The 21572-nt window shown below is 41.9% G+C and overlaps 1 protein-coding gene across 25 annotated transcripts in view; it reads right to left on the bottom strand.

The window, feature by feature from the left end:
- SOX5 (SRY-box transcription factor 5) overlaps positions 1 to 21572 on the bottom strand; it is a 723931-nt gene that overhangs the window by 490535 nt on the left and 211824 nt on the right. The window lies entirely within an intron of this gene.

Below are 21572 nucleotides of genomic sequence, written 5' to 3'. Positions count from 1 at the left end.
GAAATATGTAATAGCAAAAAAAAAAAAAAGGAAAGAAAATAAAAGTAGACATTATTAGAACTAAAGTGGCACCTCTTATCATGGTAAATCAATACAAAGATTGAACTAGGAGAAAGATATGACTATATATTTCTGTTTCTCTTGAGTGTTTAAACAGCTAATCTACACTCACTGATTCTGTTTTTATTCTGTTTTTATATCCCCAGCCTAACATGCTTGCATGATTAGCCCGTTTAGCATGGTTAGTGGTGCAAGTACAGCACTGGGAGCAAGAAGTCCTCTGCATTTGCCTCTGCTCTCAGCTGTCACCCTGTACGTAGGAGGGTTACTCACACGTTTACTCCATGACTTAGACCCCTGCCTAGAGGCTCTCTGAGCTGCACCTGAGCTTCCTGCACGGGTGACGGAGTGGCATCTCCCCCAGGTATGACAAAGCCCAGAACTTCAACGACTAACATTAGACAGCATGACTTCCCAAACCCCACCACACCCTCCACAGTTCAGGAGTGCAATGCACCCCAGATCTCTCTGGGCACCTATTACAGTTATGGCTGCTGCTGTTTTATCCCCACGCCTTCAGCAGAGAGGGGAGAAGTGTTTTGTGGCACGAGGTGTACATGTGTGGGATGCATGAAGTGGGAGCTGGGACGCCTCTGCAGAGGCCTGTGACACTGTTGCATGGAAAAGCGCAACTGGACTGTTTGACCCAGGTGGCCCTGCCTAGCCATAGGCTCCCCGTTACTAGCTTTGTGCCTCAGTTTACCTGGTTGCAAAACTGGGGAAATAACTTTTATGTGCACGTCAAAGCAGTGCTGTGAAAACAAAAAATCTCTAGTACTACTGTTGTTTAGCTGGACCACATGAACACAGTTGCATAAGCAAGTCTGAGACCATACTTGTGACATGACACGCCAAGTTCACACAAGCCAAAGTCCGCACCAGCTCAGGTGTGAAGGCTGTCCTTTCAGTCAGGTTTTGCATCCCTAAACTGTGTTACAATCTATTAATATCAATCTAGTCTAACCAAAACAAATAATATGTACTATGAAACATATATATGAATAACAATAAACAGGAATTTATTTTATTTTTAAACTACAAAACACACACCCAACCAAATTCTGAAATCAGTAACCTCAATATATAAAACCAGGCACTTTACTGGTTTAACTTGATGGAATTTCTTTGCCAGCCCTAAAGCTCAGAGCGCTCCATGAAACGCAGCAGCACATAGGACTACCACCAATAAAAGGCTAGTGCACAAGGTTTCAAAAGACAACCATCCCTGGTTCATACTGAGCTCTGCTTGCAGGCAAACTGTAAAGATAAACCTCAATTTCCTATATTATTTTTGAGCAATCAGATGAGCAAACGGAAATATGTTGTCTATATTTTGTATAGAAATTTCCTCAAACATGAATTTCTGCTTTTAGAAAGTTGAATATCTCTATGGGCTTTTCAAATAAATCTATGTTGAAGAAGGGGGGAAAAGCCACTCTTCAGTGAGGATAAGTCATCAAAATTTCCTTTTACAAAGAAAGGTCAAGATCTGCAGGACCTATCAGACTACCTGGTTACCAGCATCTCAAAGAACCAGAAAATATAACATGCTTAACTCTTGTTACTTGGTTATCTTATTAAACACTCATCAACTAAGTAGCATAATATAAAATTTGTCCTTTATCTTCCTTCCCTAACCAAACACACTATTAATACAGCAGATATGCACCAGGAGCTGAGGAAAGAACAAGCCCCACCCAACTCACTCCTACTTAGGATGAGGTCCCGGGACAAGGAACACAGGTCACAGGACAATCAGACCTGTAAGGCTTGTTTACAGTAAACAAATATTCCCCATCGTGTTTTTGTCTTTCCCAGCAACCTGGAACCAAGGCACGGTGCTACCCCCTGTCCTCTTCATATAAGCAGAATATAAAGAAAAAGTAATACTCCTTTTGCTCATTCTTGTGCTTTTTCTGCTACAAACTTTGATCAGTGATACTTGCTCATCCTTGTCCTGTCTCTCCTCCCTTAACCAACTCCTCTTTACAAAACTTTTGTGATTTTCCATAAACCTAGATATTTCTAGATTTTTGAAGAAGCCTTGCTTTCTATTTCCCTGTACTTAGCACAGAAAAACAGTATCTTCCACAACCAGGCCTGGGCAGGTACAGATACAACAAAAAACAGTAGTAATAACAACAGTAGCTGTAATAAATAATAATAAACAATAATAAATAATAATAAATAATATCCTGAGCTAGAATCTCATCTGGATCCAGATTAGTTTACAACAGTGCAGCCCCCAGTTTATTCCCACACAACAGACTTAAGCATTTTTTACTTTTTAATTTTATCTACATAAAACTTTCCAGATTATGTCAAACAGCACACCTCAAAAGGGTTGTTTTATGACTGTTAGAAAAGAAAAAGCAAAACTGAGGCTAACAACTGGCTGTGAGCTTTAACATGTAGAGGAATATCTTTTTTCAGGAGCAGAGCTGGAGACACCTGCATGGGAAAAGACCCTTTGGAAAAATCAGATCTACTTGGAATAAGCAAAGCTTAATTAATTTATTGAAGTAAAAACAAAAATGTGTTTGTAAAGGTAAAGTACCACCTAATTACAACTGTTTATTAACAAGAAGATAAGGTAATACCCAAACATTAATAGAGACTTCAGAAATTGTGGTTCTTGGCTATGGTCTTGAGTGGAGTGACAGAACCAGCAAAAAAAAAAAAGGACCTCTTGCCATGTGAAGAAACCTAGATCCTACTCCGCAATTAAATTCACTTTCATCTTAACTATGGGATCCATAGGATGTAACTAAGAAAATATATACTTTTAGCTCTTTCTTCGACTTTCTTCTCTATTTCCATCACATGTCCTACAATGTTTTCGTTTCTACAGCAACACAGTTTGGGGACCATTATTTGGGAGGACTGCAAGGGCAGCATTCCAGAAGCAGGCAAGAGCTCTGTGCAGAAGAGTTAAATGCATGGAAAAGTACAAACAGGAGATTGAAGAAACCCCTTCCAAAAAACTGTCTCAATACGAGAGAAAATTTTAGGTATGAAGAAGTCTCAAACTGTAGCACACATTCTTACAAAGGCTTCTACAACATTATTATAGAGAGTAATACATCATAAAATGTGTAATATAGCCTATACTAAGTTTTATGTATTGTATTATATTTTACTAAAATGATTTTTTTTAAACTTTCCCTGAATTTTAATAGTGGTGAAAACAGATCAACAGCCTTCAAGACAGAAGTCCTGCCTCTGACCACAACCTCCACACCATCATCCCCAGACAACCTTACCTCAAAGAGGCTTCCTCTCATGCAATCTGCAAGTTCATTTGTCCTGTTCAACCCTTTGCCTCTTTACTGAGGCCACCAGGACGACATCACTCAGTGGCAAACGTTGTGGTGGCTTTTCGTGATTATGACAACATTAGCTTGTGATCGTTTTTTTAAGAAGCAAAGAGAGCAAAGCCCCCAAATTACTCTGATCAGCCCTTCCCCAGCACAGAATAACAGCAGGACTTTCTGAAGGCACAAGGGAGAAGGGTGGGCAGAGGCCAGCCTCCATCTTCTGCAGGTGGGCAGTGGTGGTAGGTGGGATCTCATCTCACCTAACCAGGCTGCATATGCAGATAAGTCTATCTCATAATCTAACATAGCCTTTGCGAAGTAAAATACTGCCATTGCAAACATCTGCTGGATCTTTCTCAGGGAGGAAAAAAAAAAAAAAAAAGTCAAATGCCCAGCCCACCACACAGTACGCACAGAAAACGCAACCATTTACAGTCACTGTGACTCACATCTCTCCGCATTTCACCTGTGGGGTGGTTAAAGCTGCTTCCAGTTATGCACGGTGCAGTGCACTATAGAGAACAGAATGAGAGAAACATAGAAACATGAGGTTTTCTGCGTATACTTTCATTTTCACAAGAACTTCCTGAGGCTTACGGCTGTTAGTTTTTAACTCTTCAAGTCTTAAGTCTCCCCATTAAGACTGAGGTGAATTAGCGGAGCAGCATAACGAAAACTGTGTTGCTACGTCTTCAGCAGATGAGGTCTTCAGTGTCTTGGGGTATAACCTGGCAAATTTTTATCCACTCTTAAAAAATTGAATGCATGTAAGAAAAAAGCATAACTGGTTTTGAAAACCTGTTGTCTTCAGAAAAGACCCTACCTCCTACTTTCAAACTATGAGTTCTCATTTCACGAGCCAAAATCTGATCCTTGTACGGGCCTTTCAGAACATTGCTTTTGATGGCATGAACTAGGAAGAATCACAGGCTGGCTCTGGTTGTTTTTCCCACTCCAAAACAGTCAAAACTAGTCTAAACAGAGTGGGCTTGGGGGTTGGGGTTTTTTTGTTGTTGTTGTTTGTTTTTAAAGTCACTCTGCTAGAAAAATACCAGCTGGTGTGTGCAAGATTACCTCCTCAGTATCTACCTGTTCATATGGCTGCGGAATAAGAGAGAAGTCTGGAGAGGTGGGGTTGGTTTTTTTCTTTTTTTCTTTTTTCTCCCTTTTTTTTTTTTTAATCTATTTGCCAACCAGAGTCATTTATCCCCTATTAGATAAAGTATAATAGACTATACCGAAAGGGTCACTGGCCTTCCATTTAATGATATTGCCGGCACCAATCTACATTTTCCCGACAGTGTCCCTCAACACAGAATAAATGGCTGATCTCTTCACAATAACAGCTGATTTCTATTTATTAAGCTAAAAAGGTCACCATTTTCTACGGCTGGGCCGCCCTGCACTATTGATAATTTTATGCATAAACAAATGGCAAATTTGTGCCACATAAATATGCATTAGCAATTACTTTTTCCTCGGGCAACGTTCGCCGCATGCAAATGTGTCCCTCACAGGGCCTGGTGGCTTTTGTTTTAGCTCTTGAACAGCTAAACAAAAGAGCACAATAAACAGTTTAAAAATTGCCAATCAATAGGAAATGCAAATGCAAAGGTAAATGGCAAGAAACTTGCCCAAACAAATAAAACTAAACCAAAAAAGCAAAACAAAAATCATGCAAGGAAATAAATAAATAAATGCAAAGGACTACCTCTTCCCTACCCACACTCATATCTTCAACTCTGGGTCTTTTCGGTAGAGAGATGGCTAAGGTGCTCTTCATACGGCAACAGCGGAGCTGGTACTAACGCAGACCCCAGATGGGAGCACCCAGAATGTACACACAGGTTGAGTATATGTTAAGCAGGACCCACACCCATGTCCAAAGGAAGGAGGCAAAAGAAGAAGGAAATCTGAGGAAATTCATAGTGGACCCTCAGTTTAGCTTTCTGTGATTGCACATTTCCATCAAAGTTTTTTTAAAGAAAAGCTACATGTGAACGAATCACTGAAAAAAGCTTAAACATCTTCTGTAAACATTGAGTTAGGATTTTATTACTGGAATTGCCCAGAAAATACCAACTTATCTGTGCCTACATACAGATGTCTGTAGCAACAGCCTAATGAATGTTGTCACTTGAGAAAGTTGAACTACGTATAATTTCCTTTACCCCAGGGACAGAAAGCTTGATTTTTCCCTTGTCTTATCCTTGGACTACTCATTTCTGACAGCAAACCATAGTTATATACAAGATGCAGGATAATGGAAAAATCAGACCCAGACACTAAATTGGTACGAACAGGGAAACCAAAACTGGTGATTTTAGGAGAACTGATGATTGCTTTGAATTTTCCCCTTTGACGGAGGAGCTTCAGTGCTGTAGAGAACCGAACGTGACACGTACAGTGATTATTATCGTTTGTAGGCAGGCTATTACATGTGGACAAAGAATCCAGTTCAGTAATGCAGTAACAACACATTGTGCACAAACACATGTTAAGGCCAGCAGTATGACCCATCCAAGCAACCAGCTTTCTTTTCACGTAACTTTCTGAGGTAGTAACTCAGTTTTCATGACCAGGATTAGGAAATGAAAAGGCATGAAATATAGCCAGCAGAATAAGTTGCACCTCATTCTACAACTGTTTATGAAAAAGCCAAACCTAAAACATGTGGACTTATCTTTTGGTTTAAAAAAGCATTATTATTTCAACAGAAATTGAAGAGATTAATCATGTGCTTCAAGTGTTTCCCAGGTAGGGGACATAATACAGCAGGTAACACACATACACACATTTCAGTGATGTTAGTGTCCAAGGTTTTTATTTTTAACGAATGGGAATGTTCCTCTCAATGTAAACATTCAGCCGTGATTCTACTTTTTTCCCACCCAATCAGCTGTCACAGAGTGAAAATTTCACAGAATTCATTTCCATGAATTATACTAAAAATCAACAAGCTGATAAATATATTTTTTGCCAATTAATTCAGTTAATTTCTTGCCTTTCAGTTTCCCTGGTTTTGGCTTGGATGGTTTTATAACACCACTACACTAGGACTTTTGATTCTGATAGAAACTGATACAAGATTCTGATAGAAACTGATATAAGTGTTAACAACTATAGTGCCAGTGGTAATTGGTTTTAACCATTCTCATCCTAAGAAGACTCTTACACATGGTCCAGTATGGGAAAAGCTACATCAAGCACAGGACAAGATACGCCCTCACAAAGCAAAAGTCCTCATTTTAAAAGGCTTTTAGCCAAGAGCACTCCCACACCAGTAACACATTTCAGGCACAAATCCACAACTTTCAGTTTCTCTAAATGACGAGAAGATGATCAATACAACAATGGTAGGTGTGAGATACATAGAACTCCCCCCTTGCCATCAACCTTTCTCTGCTCTGCTTTTTCCATTGTCATACACACACAAACACACACACAAAAAAGGCCATTGATAGCACCTCCTGCTTTGGGTAAGTCAAGGCACATCCAACAACTGCATACCCATAAAAGAGAGCATTCTCAGCGAAGACACACTGCCTTCTACAACTGGCCTTGGAGCTGCCAGGCAGCTGCTACTCAAACACGCCCATGCAGCCAAGGGGTATCCACCTGACAGCATACACACAAATCCCAAAGAGTTCAGAAATGACATATCACAGAAATTTGCATACCATTTTGTTAAGTTAAATGTGATTGAAAGACCCATGATTATACACAAAGTTCTCCTAAGGTCGACAACAGAGTAAAAAAGGCATGAGCAGGTAAGCTAAAGCAAGATCAAATAAATTGTTTAAATGTCACTGCAAAGGTAGTTCTCACGAATGTCTCTGTGGCCAGTCTACTGCCATTAACATAGTTAGAAAATCTGTAATAGGAAGAAAATTATTACCACATAAAATATTCCTGCAAAGAGATGCTGCCGCAGAATTGAAATGAAAAGATGTAGCTCAATCTGTTAATGCCCATCCCACATGTGTGAATGTGATGAACAGTGGAGAATGAAATGACTGTTAAATCTCTGTTAACAAGTGTATTTTAAATAGTGTACATGGATCTTTCTGTATTGGTACCACGTCTTAACAAACTTTGATGGGGCTATTCATGTTAATCCCCAAAACTAGCACTAGCACTATCAAAACAAAACCTCCAGAGAAGGTACCTAGAGATGGCCTTTTTCTACAACAGCGGGTGGAGTTGTTTTTGTGAGAAGTATGCAGCTCAAGAGCATGAGATGGGAACAGAGAAGAAATTATTTTATCAAATTCAAGCCCTCTTTCTCTTTCCCAATGAGCTCGGCTTCTACTCTTCTTTTCTAACCCCCATTTTCAATGAAAGTTATTGTCGCTAATGGTTCAAAGAAATTTTTTTCTTTAAAAAAGAAATGAGCACTCACACAACTGCAATCTTCATAGAAGCATGCTTTTAATATCAGAGATTTCAATTTTTTTCCTGCTTTGTTTACAGCTTTCCTGGAAAGCTTTAAAGCTAAAACTTTCTGATAAAAGTATCCCATTTCTTACATGATTCCAACTGCAAGAGAAGAGTTTCTTTAAGAACTTTGATACTGAACAGAGCTGTCATTGATAGTGTCTAAATGCTTGATGTATGTATTTTTATATGCTATACACTTGAAAAAAGACAGCTAGATGACAATACAGATACTGGCACATCGGTATAATAGACTTTTAGAATGATTTAGTCATACGCCAGTTCTTTCCTTGACGCAATAGATAACATACATTATTAGCTCATTACACACGTGCACACAGGTGCACGCACACTAACCTATGAGGACAGTCAAAACAGGCTAATTTCAGGCATTACAGATTAATCCCACCTTTTTTTTCCCCTCAGACAAAGTATTAACACTTCAAGCTGTGTTCTTCTAATACAGCTACACCCCTCCTCTTTGATTCTCCATTCTTCTCCCTTCACTTGATTGCTTTCAGTTGTTTTGAGTTGGGAAACATCAAAAACTGTCAGCAAGAATTTAGCATGAATTAGTATCAGAAAATTAGTGTTTTTCTTAATTAAAGAAAATACGATGTTTTTGTTCTCCCCATCTCCTCCTTCCTCTCCCCTCCCCACCCCAACAATAACCAAAACGTGCCTCTGCAATCAATCTAGCATCTGAAAAGCAAGCTGGATTTCTTCTCTTTCCTGCATTTTCACTACCAGTAATAACTCCATGATTAAGACTCAGCTGACAGTTCTCATGCCACAGAAGCTGAACAAAATCCAGCTCACTCCTCCAGTAGCTGAATTGGTCCTGGAGTATGGGGAGGGGGGGGGGGGGGGGGGGGGAATGGGGGAAACTTCCATCAGTCAGATAAACATATCTGATCTGAAGACTTCCACAGTAAAGCAATGCTCCCTGCTCAAAGCTACAAAAGCACCCATCCCAGGCAAGTACAGACTCTCAGCAGATAACAGATTTAAGTATTCCACTCAAAATAGTAAGAAAAATTCTGAAGGTTTCCATATGAAATCGGCAGAATTGACCAAATGTATCCATCTGTTCGCCTTCATATAAGCAATATGTATGCTGCCAGTATTGGACCTCTTCTAGGGCAGGGCCCTGGGACTTAAATTACATCTGCCACTTCCCTGGTTTACAGCAGCCTCATCAGCAAAGCATGAATTTTTTTTAAAGCCTCAAAATAGCATCCTGAGGAAACACACAAGAAAATGACTATTTCTACATTTCCTCCCTTTTCTACTTGATGACTTTGCCTCAGTACCTAATATTAATATCAAATGTGATGTTCTGAGCTGAGAAACATGGAAGCACTTCAAGAAAGCCTTTTAGTGTCTCATTTCCATCTCCTTAGCTCAGAAGGGACTATTTCATAAGCAAATTTGAACACCTTCAAGCAACTCATGATGAGAGTATCTAGAATCGAATTAGTTACCTCGCCTCTATTAAAACTGGCAAAGCAGCAAACCCTCATCCCTCCTCGCAGTATATAATCACCAATACAACAGGCTGACTAGAACCTCCAAATATGGCTGCACCTTACATACCCCAAACTGGAATTATAATAGTTTAATACAGATTATTTTTGAAAATTGATATTGCTGGTAATGTTGCTTATTTCAGCTATGACAATTTTTTCAGATGCAACCATGAAAGTCTGCTTCCTTGAATGCAAAGCAGTATTTCTTACTTTAGCAACTGCAGTACAGGCAACCAGTCAGCAAAGCAGCCCCAGAGTAAAAGGCAAAGTAAAGTTTAGAGTAATTCACTATACCTCTGAACTAGTCCTCTTCAGAGGACAGAATTCTCTCCAACCTATGCTGCAAAGCCTCCGTTATGTAGTTTGCATTTCTCCCCAAATATCTGCTGTAAGTATCAGCAGGAAGTGCACCACTGAGGGTCAAACCTTTACCACCACTTCATCAGAAATGTCACACTCCTAACTGTGGTTAGCCCAACATAATATATATTTTATATTAAGAAAATAGATGCAGCAGCCAATACTACCACAACAATGAGTACAAAAATTGAAAAACTGAACTACTGTGGCTAAATGCCTTACCGTTCATGACCTGAGCCACACATCCTCTTAGGTCACCCTGGCTGTGAAAGGACTTGGCTTAAACCATTCTTGGATGACCTGGAAACATGACTGGGGGAATGCAACCCTTGTGACTTGCCCTTCGCTACCAACCACCTGAACGTAGTCCAAGTCTGGGGAAGGGGAGGCTCTCAGTTCGCACATATGCAGAAAAGACCTGCTGACAATCAGCATAACAGACTGAACGGCCTGGTATGTTGGGCATGCTCCATCCTACACAGCTCTGCACGCCACCCCTATCGTGCCAACCTGCTTCACTCCAAAGGCTTCACAAGCCTCTCCTCCAGCAGCTCTTCCGAGTCATCAGAAAGCTCCCAGGTGTTAGCACTGGAAAGCACTAGCAAGACAGTGAACCTCACACCCCTCTGCTTGCTTCCAAGTTGTAAAGACAGATGAAGCAACCTGACTCAATGGAAAGACCTAAAGCACAGAAAAGCAGCACTAAGAAAAAAGGAGCAACAGGGGCTGGCAGGAGCAGAGGAGCAAGAAACACATGTGAAGATGAGAAAGACAAAAATAAGTTAGAATGCCTGGCAGAATGCATCAGAACTGCCAGAGGACACTACCCCCACAACCTGGAGTTAACTGCTGGACTTCTGACCAACTCAACCCATGTGCTGCTGTTCACAACTACCAGCAGAAACACCTCTTCGTGGCCAGCGCGTGCAGCAGTAATAGCCTACTACCAGCAATTACTCCACCAGCTCAGGTGGCAGTGCTCTCTACTGAGTGTCTGTAAGTAAAAGCCCTCTTACGACCTCAGTGAGAAGGAAAAGGCAGTGGAGCTTTACAGGATAATATTCTTATTTTTCAGCTTTACATTATAAAAATTCCCTGGTTAAAAAAGGCTGAATAAAAGTGAGCATTCAACAAAATACTATACTTAATTACAAAATACTATACTTAAGATTGTACAATCATTCCTAATTTAGCTATTGAAAGCATGAGCTAAGATTCAGTCTGTGCATATGCATTGCAATACTCTCTAATTACATGATCACATTCCAATTTTTTCTAGAAGGATATCACCCAATAAGAGCCAGCTCTGGGAATGAACACGAGTTGCATACTTAAAGACAAAGTTGCCTACTGGACCATTAACTCATTCGTTTTAAGTACTGGAATATGAGAATTGAAGGTGGCAGAGATTTGCAAGCCAAAAGGAAGACAGTTTTGCAGGAATCCAAAATCTTTGCAGGAAGCCCTTAGTCATACATGCCCCACTTTCTGACCTGGTACACCTGAACATATACTTGTGGATACCATATTTTGCAGTCAGCTGATGCTATATTTTAAAGATACAAACAGTTATAATAAAGTGAAAACAACACTTTGGAAAGTCAGATCTGACCCAGATGCATTTAGAAGCCTATGACAGCAGTTACCTTCCCTACACATTGAATGGAGGCAGAAAGGTACCTCTGAAGACTTGCAGGGAGAAGTCTAGTTCAATGAAACTCTATTTCCCTCTCTCCACAGACTGAACAGAGGCCTTCCAAGAGAATCCTTTCTGCTTAAGCTAGATTCCCATGATGATAACTGATGAGAAGGTAACTAACAGAAAAGGCTAAGTGCCTGTATCTACCTGGGATCAACCACTCCACTGAAAGCCAAGCCCCTCTACTAGCCTACTGCCAGGCCAGCTTGGTGCCTTGGCTTGCCACGTGGCTCTTGCCTCCTGGATGCACAGTAGCTTCGCTTTGGAAGAAGGGTAGAAAATGCTTTTCCTCAGGGTTCCCCTAAGCCAGGTGGCAAGGGCAGTCCTCTGGGGTATGGGGGTTCAAACACTTTTGGGTGGTCTAGGAACCCCCCAGACAAATAAATATACAGAATTAGGCAGATTTAAATGAACTGGATTGCTGCCAGGATTTAGGTCGACTGTAGCTACATAGGTAGCATTTGAGTGAATTGGGCTGTTCTCTTCCCCTTCAAAAACTTTTTCCCCCATCTGTAAGATGTATACAATGCCAACAAGATGGATGTTGTGAGAATCAATTAATATCTTTACAATAAACAGATAATTTAGTGATAAACAACACAAAGAAGTCCATAGGAAGTTATTAATTTTCACATGTATTTATTATACCAATAATATTATGGAATTACTGTTTTTAAGATGGGGTTTGAATGTGTGCAAGAATATGCCTGCCACAGGGCCACACGAACAATAAGGATTAAAAAAAATAATATTTAATATCTTCTCATTCTGTCAGCACCATCATTTCAGTGGTCTGATATGTGATCATGTAATTAAAGACTGTATCATAATGCATATGCACAAAGGGGCTGAATTAAGGTTGTGCAGACAAATCTAATTCTGGCATTTCCTATGCTTTGAGTGCCTGACTTCACAATCTTAGTGTTCATTTAACAAACAGTTTCTGTATATAATACCATACATTATATACGCATGTCGGTAACATCTTCCATATTGCTGCATATTCTGATTCTGTAAGGTATCTTTACACACACATGAACACACATACCCAAACTGCAAAAGCAGAACAATACACAGTCATATTCTGGCCATTGCCCTTTTCCTCTCGGTACTGCATATTCTCCTTTTATTCCTTGATTGGATGCGGGGGGAAACACAGTGACAAAGGATGAGGAAAAGGCTGAGGTACTCAATGCCTTCTTTGCCTCAGTCTTTAATAGTAAGACCAGTTGTTCTCCGGGTACCCAGGCCCCTGAGCTGGAAGACAGGGATGGGGAGCAGAATGAAGCCCCCATAATCCAGGGGGAAATGGTTAGCGACCTGCTACACCGCTTAGACACACACAAGTCTATGGAGCCAGATGGGATCCACCGAAGGGCACTGAGGGAGCTGGCAGAAGTGCTCACCAAGGCACTTTCAATCCTTTACCAGCAGTCCTGGCTAACCGGGGAGGTCCCAGTTGACTGGGGGTTAGCAAATGTGACACCCATCTACAGGAAGGGCCAGAAGAAGGATCTGGGGAACTACAGGCCCGTCAGTCTGACCTCAGTACCAGGGAAGCTGATGGAGCAGATCATCTTGTGTGCCACCACGCGGCATGTACAGGACAACCAGGTGATCAGGCCCAGCCAGCATGGGCTTATGAAAGGCAGGTCCTGCTTAACCAACCTGATCTCCTTCTATGACAAGGTGACCCGCCTAGTGGATGAGGGAAAGGCTGCGGATGTTGTCTACCTAGACTTAAGTAAAGCCTTTGACACCCTTTCCCACAGCATTCTCCTGGAGAAACTGGCTGCTCATGGCTTGGACGGGTGTACTCTTTGCTGGGTAAAGAACTGGCTGGATGGCTGGGCCCAAAGAGTGGTGATGAATGGAGTTTACTCCAGTTGGCGGCCGGTCACAAGTGGTGTCCCCCAGGGCTCTCTGTTAGGGCCAGTTCTGTTTAATATCTTTATCAATGATCTGGACGAGAGGATGGAGTGCACCCTCAGTAAGTTTGCAGATGACACCAAGCTGGGCGGGAGTGTTGATCTGCTGGAGGGGAGGAAGGCTCTGCAGAGGGACCTGGACAGGCTGGATCGATGGGCTGAGGCCAATTGTATGAGGTTCAACAAGGCCAAGTGTTGGGTCCTGCACTTGGGCCACAGCAACCCCATGCAACGCTACAGGCTTGGGGAAGAGTGGCTGGAAAGCTGCCAGGCGGAAAAGGACTGGGGGGGTATTTGTCAATAGCCAGCTGAGTATGAGCCAGCAGTGTGCCCAGGTGGCCAAGAAGGCCAATGGCATCCTGGCTTGTATCAAAAATAGCGTGGCCAGCAGGACTAGGGAAGTGATCGTGCCCCTCTACTCGGCACCGGTGAGGCCGCACCTCGAATACTGTGTTCAGTTTTGGGTCCCCCGCTACAAGAGAGACATTGAGGGGCTGGAGCGTGTCCAGAGAAGGGCAATGAAGCTGGTGAAGGGTCTGGAGCACAAGTCTTATGAGGAGCGGCTGAGGGAACTGGGGTTGTTTAGCCTGGAGAAAAGGAGGCTCAGGGGAGACCTTATTGCTCTCTACAACTACCTCAAGGGAGGTTGTAGAGAGGTGGGTGTTGGTCTCTTCTCCCAGGTAACAAGTGATAGGACAAGAGGAAATGGCCTCAAGTTGTGCCAGGGAAGGTTTAGATTGGATATTAGGAAATTTTACTTCACTGAAAGAGTTATCAAGCATTGGAACAGGCTGCCCAGGGAAGTGGTTGAGTCGCCATCCCTGGAGGTATTTAAAAGACGTGTAGATGTGGCGTTTAGGGACATGGTTTAGTGGTGGACTTGGCAGTGCTAGGTTAACGGTTGGACTCAATGATCTTAAAGGTCTTTTCCAACCTAAACGATTCTATGATTCTGTGATTCTTGCCATTTTATTTACCACCATCAAGAATAAGCTGCTCAGGGGCGCCAGCGGTTAAAATGTTTTTACCTTTTACTTTTAAGTACACGGAATATGTGTCAACACTTCCAGCTTCTTACCCACTGCTAAAAAACATTTTAAATAGCATCTACTGTATATGAGCGATTTGTGGACCAGAGCACATGTGCACAAACATGTGGAGCTCTTGCCCTGGGCCCTGAACAGAGGCTCTCCTGTTAAGAAGAGCGTGCAGAGGTGACCACTCCTTGGCGTTTTAAGAAGGTAGGATTAGAGCAGATGTTGGTTTTGGCCCTGTGCTACACACGGCTCTTCAGCCTGCTGTGGGTGCCCAAGAAGACTTTGGCTTCTAGGGCTGGAGAAAGGACTGCTCTCCCTTGGTGCTAGAGAGGTGGATGAACAGCTTGATCATCTTCTTTCCTAACTCACTGGCATAACTCCCATTGATTTAAGCATGAGTATGACCAAATTCTTCCTTTTTACATGTTGTAGTTCAGTTTGGTTTATCCTTGGGAAAATACACTTTTTTCTCCCCCTCTGCTGACTTGAGGTTTTTTTTCTACTTACTGAGCAGAACTTTCATCCCAGCCCTTAAAGAACTGGCAGAAAGAGCTCCATTAAGAGACTTTGCTGTGCTTTCTTGCTCCAACACTGACTGTTTTGTCTGCCAAGCTCTGGTCAGACACTAGCAGGTACCTACCCAATTATGGGATTTTCCAGCCTGCCATTGTATGCCCTTCCAGTTCTCACAGTATTGATTCTAACTGGGATCCTTGAGACACACAGGTAGTTTTGTCAGATGCTTCATTCCCAGCCAAGAGAAGACGTGTCAGCTCAGTGCATATCCACCATTTATGCCCCAGACACTGTCCATTGCTTTACAACATTGTCATTCACTAGATACCTTAAATACATCTTTCAAAACAAAGGAAAAAAACCCACACAACCAACCTTAAATGCTAACTACACAATATGTTACAATATACATGCACTGGTCTACAGCTTTCACTACAGCCATATGTGACAAGATGCATCATTTGGTCAGATTTTAGCACGTGTGCCCTGGCGTACAATAAATACAGCACTGTTAGACCTCTGAGGCAGGTGAGCGTGCCCTCACTGAGGGAAAAAAATCACCCCAGTTTGTACTAATGATAGCCACAGTGAACTCCAGGACTGAAATAATGGGAATTTCCTCTTGCACAGTTTCATAAAAACAAGGCTGAGCACTCACAGACACTAAAACCACCTTGAATCCAAGCTTCCCGAGAGGCAGTTTGCAGTCTCACACAGTTAACAGTCTAGATCCTTTCCTCCTCCTCACACCAGTTTTCTCTCTCAATTTCATAGAATGCAACCTACAGTTGTCCTAGAATTTCAGAAAGTGATAATTTTCTGTAGAGGTAGTTTATCTGACATTGGGCCTATAGCACAGGAGGGCACTTGTAGCTTCTAATCATCCTCTCCATCTGTTCACCATAAGCAATGTTGATCTTCAAATTACACAACCTACACAATCCTGAAAGAGTCTTTTACTTTCCGGTAGGACAATCTGCTCCTTCCCTTTCCCCGTTTATTGCAATCTGCAGGATCCTTGCACTGCCGCACATACGGAGAATGAGAACATATCAATCCACCCTAAATGACCTCGAAAGGCTGAATCAGTTAACCAAAATAGGCAGAAACTGCAGCTTTCCTGTAGACTTCCCCCCTTTCAAGTTATTTGTAAATTTCTCTTTGCAGCGCAGACCCTGCAGTAAGACTTGATTCTAAATGTACATGGTCTCAAACAACACCAAAATTATTGGGTGTCGGTACCACCACGGGGTCCAAAATACTGTTCCCGCAGCTTGCCCTGAGCCATTCTGCCCAGCAGAGCCTGGTCCTGCTTCAGGCACCCGGCCTTGGAGCTGGCCCGGCTCAGCACTGTGCCACCCACACCTCTCCCCATACTCTGCAAGGTGTCTGCGACAGCATGGATGGGCAGGAGGGGCGACAAGCAAGCTGGCAGCACTGTGCTCCTTCGTCTGCCCAGGAGACAACTGTTTTAAAGCAGAAACATGATGTGTGAGGTTTCCAGGAGAGAAAACAGGCAACTGTGATGAGGAAAGAAAGAACCCAGAGGCTCGCATGCCTGACCATGGGTGCTCCCACAAGCTCAGATCAAATGGAAAGCAGTTAATGCACAGAGAAGAGGAAGAGAGGAAACAGCTACCCAGCCCTCCAAAACCTCAAATGACCCTTTTGTCTGAAAGATTTGGTAGTAACTGAGCATCTTGGGATATTTTCCTGTAGTAGAAATATAGTGTGTGCTGTTATATCCCTATACAGCTGCTGCCCATCACACCCCTCCTGCTAGCAGCAGTTGAAAGCTGACCCAAAAAGGACACTGAAATACTGTTTCCTTGTCAGAAACACTGTCACCCCAGCATCTGGTTTCCATACTACCATCACACACCTTGTTGTGGCTTCAATGCAGTGATCCCCAACCGAGGAGCTGAAGGCAAGATGTCATCAATGAAACATGAGATCACCCACAGCAACCACACTTCACCACCAGCAGTGACCCTCCTGCCCTACAGAAACAACGGTGCATGATGCTGCCCGTCGCATGCCACTTGCTCGGTATAGTCAGCCACGAGCCAGCAGAGGCAGGAGTCCATGGTGATAAGCGGCATGAGAAACTGGTAGATATGTTTAAAAAAAAAAAACACAACAAAAAAACTCTTAAAGAAACTGCACAAACACCAAAACTGGTCCATCTGCCCTGTAGCCAAAAGATGCTCCACAACACGGAACTCAGCAACACAGGGTAAATTAGCCCAAGCAGGGACAGACAGGCTATTAGTGACACTTAAGGGCAGCTAATATATGGCTAAGTGGCTGACATCACTTTGGCAGCTTTATCACACACCAATAGTTGGTAACGTTGTACACACCACAAGACTGTTGTTGATGTTGTTAGCACACAAGCCATTGCATCTGCACTTCTCTTAAATCTCCATCTCCTAGACATCTGTGAATACGTGAGAATTCACCTTCCATTATGTTTTTATTAGGTCCCTATCCCTCCTGTTTCTGGGGAAAGCTGGTATATAAACACTACTTCTGACTTAAGACCTGAAGTAGAACAAAAACATCAGAATGTATGTTGTTTTCATCCTAACATTTATAAATCAATCTTAGAATTTGTTTTAGGCTAGGCACTTTTTTAAAAAAAAATTCTGGCCTAATATTACTAGAAAATGTCTCCAGGTATTTGAGACTTCAGGCAAGGATACCAGGCATGAGTGCAAAGGGATGACTAGCAATGTCTTACCCCCACATATGCCCCCAAGCTGGCAAGCAGACTTGAAAATGTGGCAGTATGACTTTTCCACAGCTCTCGGTATCATTTGTTAACCATACCACAACATACTATTTGTAGCTTCTTCTGCCTCACAAATGGAGTCTTTATGCACAGATCCCTGCAAGAAACAAAACTTCCAAGACATACTTCGGTCTTCGGCAAATGTACTCCAGGCTTCAGAAGCAGCGTGTCCTTCTGACACCGGGCAGAGGCAGGGAGCAAGCTGTACGCTATGCTGTAGCCCATGTGTTTGAAGACTCTAATTCAATAAACATTATGATGAGTAAGGACTTGATGTTTTCCTTTCAAAATGTTTATTTGTCTGTATTGTTGTTACATATTAGCTCTGCTGGCTAATGTGCCTGTGGATTCTTGTAGATTACAACTGAATTTAGTCAGCATCAGGTTTGCAAACAAGAAGCAACCTAGAGCATACATTTCATTATTCTTTGCTTCATATACATAGATGTTCATGCACTTTATTTATATGATCAAAGGTTACTAAGCCACTACAATAGCTGTACAAAGCAATCCTGAATCAAGCAATTCAGTATTGGGATTTCCACACTGTCAAAATAACTTTTTTTCTTTTTTAATATCAGGAGGGCTAAAATTCATAATGGGTCAGGGTGCATTTAGTTTTCTGGGGTGTTAATTTTCAGAAGTAGCAAGCACTGACAGATCCTATTGTCTTGAGAGGGAGATATATAGGTACACCATGTTTGCAATCATATCCTAAGCAGCAGTTTGTAACTGCTTGCCAGGCTGCACTGCAGCAACAGGAAAATAATAGAGGGTATGGATGAGCCTCAGCTATGAAGGAACAGGTTCCTGCACAGCAATCTGCTCAGTCCTTTTCCTAAAAGGAGCTGACTGCAATTTTAAGAAGGAACAGGACATTAATGGGAATTATCTCCAAAGGACTAGTTGATATTTATGATTTTAAGTTTCAAGATGCAACATACCTTTCACAGTGCCTAGAAAAGGTAACTTAGGAGAAGATGTCACTGTGATGGGTCACAAGGTTTAACGTTCCTTTACCTCCATTCTCAACAATCCTGTGATGAACACACCAATGTGTCCTGTGCTCAGTAGGGCCAAGCAGACATTGTCCACTGCCTTGCCGGGGACCATGTCTTCTTCCTGCTAGTTCCAAACACATCCCACTAAGACTAATACATTCAAATGAAGAAAACTTACAACCCAAAATACAATACTTTCCACTGACTGACCATGTCGCAGCGCTCATAAGATTATCCTCTTTCAATATTCTTAATTACGCATAGAAGGTCTTACGAGCCTCAAAACCATAACCTACTTGGGCTTTACCTAGGTAAAGCCCAAGTTCTACTGCATATGGCCATATCTTCTGGCCAGACTGTCAGCACACCGCCTTTTAACTGCGTGAAGCAGCAGTAGAAAGAAGTAATCGGGCAGGAACCTGGGGGAGACAAATACTACTTCTTCACTAAGTAAGAGTGTGGGCATTGGGGGGGGGGGGGTGTGGGGTGTGTGCAAGATATGATACAAGCTCTGAAATAAGTTTAAGAAACTTGAATGTTGTTGTAACAGAAGCCAATGGAAGACATTAATAGGATCTTTAACCGTAGTGGGATGCCTCCATGTGCCAGGGATGCTGGTGGCAATATGATTAATATCCCAGGTACAAAAGAACAAGGAAGTGGGTTTCGGCATGATTTTTAACTCAAGACCCTGGGGGGAAGGAATTAGTTCAAGCCTGGAACAAATCTCTGGAAATTAATGATAAATCAGGCAGAGGGGTCAACGTACTATAAGGGACACATCTAAAGCCATTATTTTATAACAGCTGATGGCAATAGCTGCTCGGGAGGGAAAAAATAAAATGCTGATTTTACAGATATTCAGGGGATGGGAATTAACACTCTAGGGAAAAAGAGCAGAAAAGACGGCAGGATACAAAGGTGCACCAAGATTTATTGAAAACCAGAGGGGAAATGTAAGCTAAGGGAAATGAGCATTCAGAGCACACAAAACAGACATTGCAAAGCACATTAATTAGAATACTAAAGTAGCCTATATGAAAAAAATAAAATTAAAAAGAAAAAAAAAAAGCGGCTCACCAACAAAACCAAAAGCATCACTGCAGTCAAGAGTCAAGGTGCACGGAGCAAGAAGCCCAGTGATCCCAATCACAGTTCAGCTGTACTGACTAGATATTCCCCCCTGCCTTTTCCTGTTTCTGACTACCACTGGCTAGGTAATAGCAAGCTTAATACACCTAGATTTATGATTAAAGAGTACTTAGAAAAAATTGATTTGCCCTGCCCGACAGCAAACATGAATAGCCTGGAAAAAAGAAATAAAGGGTTAGAAATCACACAGACATCACAAGACATGAAAGGGGACAAAAGTGCTGGCCTTAGTGGCTTTTATTTGAAAAATAAGTCCACCCCCCAAACTTCAGATTCCATACCCCTTTGTACCAGAGGCAGGATAATAAAATGCTGCGTAGAATGATACCAACATGAACCTCGCCCAAGAAGAAATCATTGAATGCATAAACAAACTTTTCCATCCCTACATGCCTTGCATACTACACTTTAAATACATGCATCAAGCCTAGGAAAACTTATGCGGAGCAGGTTAAAACACGTTCATAGGGCATCATACACTATTATTTACTTGTCAAACACCACATTCACTCTAGAGGGGTTGGCTTTCAGAGAAGTCAGATAATATTCAATGTCAGGATCTAGTTCATAATAAATGGTATCTAAATGCAACAAGCTACTACACCACTAAGGATAAAAATCTCCTATTCAGCGCTAATCAAAATACATAAGAGGTGCTAAATCTTGACACCTGGAAGAGGGATTAATACGTTCCCTGAATACCAGGCTCAAGAGTACTGTCACTGCCAGTGTCAGCGACCAAAATTTCTCCATTCCTCCTCGCGTGGTGAGAGCTGTGACAACGATCCTGGTGGACTGACATGCACTGACACATGCTGACCACAAATAAAAGGAAGATGTCAAGTATTTGCTACTAGCCAGCTGTCCACAAAATAAAATCTAGTTGCTCTGTTGACGGGAAGAGAAGGCTCAGCCACTCATTTACAGAGTAATCTTCAACTTCGTTTTGAGAGAGCACTGAGTAATGCACAGCATGCTCAGAGCTCTGCAATCCCCTACCTATCATGTGCTGCAACTATCCAGGACTTCATCCTAAGCAGCTGTCAACTCAACATTTTCAAGAGCAACAAATTCATTAAAATTGTATAATTATGGCTGAAACTTTCCAAGATATCCAGGACATTTAATCATACGGCTTGGATTCAAATTAACAAAGTCTCAAATACTCCAACCAGTCTTTAAAATCACAGACTATGTATCTATATATTTGTCAAATGCCACAGATTATTCAGATTATTAAAAAGGTCTTATCCTTAAATTACTCTTCTACTTTTAAAATTCAGCTCCCATAGTAACAAAACTTCAAGTGAAAAGAATTCAGAAGAACAAAATTAAAATGAACATACACATGCTACAACACAGATCTTTCAAGAGACATTAGATGTTAAAAAGTAAATAGCGTTGGGAACCAGTCACTGGTAAACCAAAATCAAAATAAGCAAAAATCCCATTAAAACCCAGCAACACTCATAAGTATGTAGCGGCAGAAATACTACAGGCCACAAAGGGACATGACTTAAGGCACCAATTTCATTGGAGTTGGCCAAAAGCACAGAACAGACACAAGTCAGATGGTAGGAAAATACAAAACAAAGTTTACGACCATTTCTTCAAAATTTGCATCCAAACTACAACTTCCAAACAAATCTCCAATTCCTCATGTCCTCTCTAATTCGTGACATGGAAACTTTCTGCAGTATAAAAGCCTGTTTTGCCGTCTTCCAAGCACCGGGCACTAAAAC

Source organism: Mycteria americana, chromosome 1, assembly GCF_035582795.1.
Source record: "Mycteria americana isolate JAX WOST 10 ecotype Jacksonville Zoo and Gardens chromosome 1, USCA_MyAme_1.0, whole genome shotgun sequence".
In the NCBI taxonomy this organism is placed as follows: Eukaryota; Metazoa; Chordata; class Aves; order Ciconiiformes; family Ciconiidae; genus Mycteria; species Mycteria americana.
The sequence above is the reverse complement of the archived record's forward strand: the minus strand, read 5'-3'. Positions and strand labels throughout refer to the sequence as shown.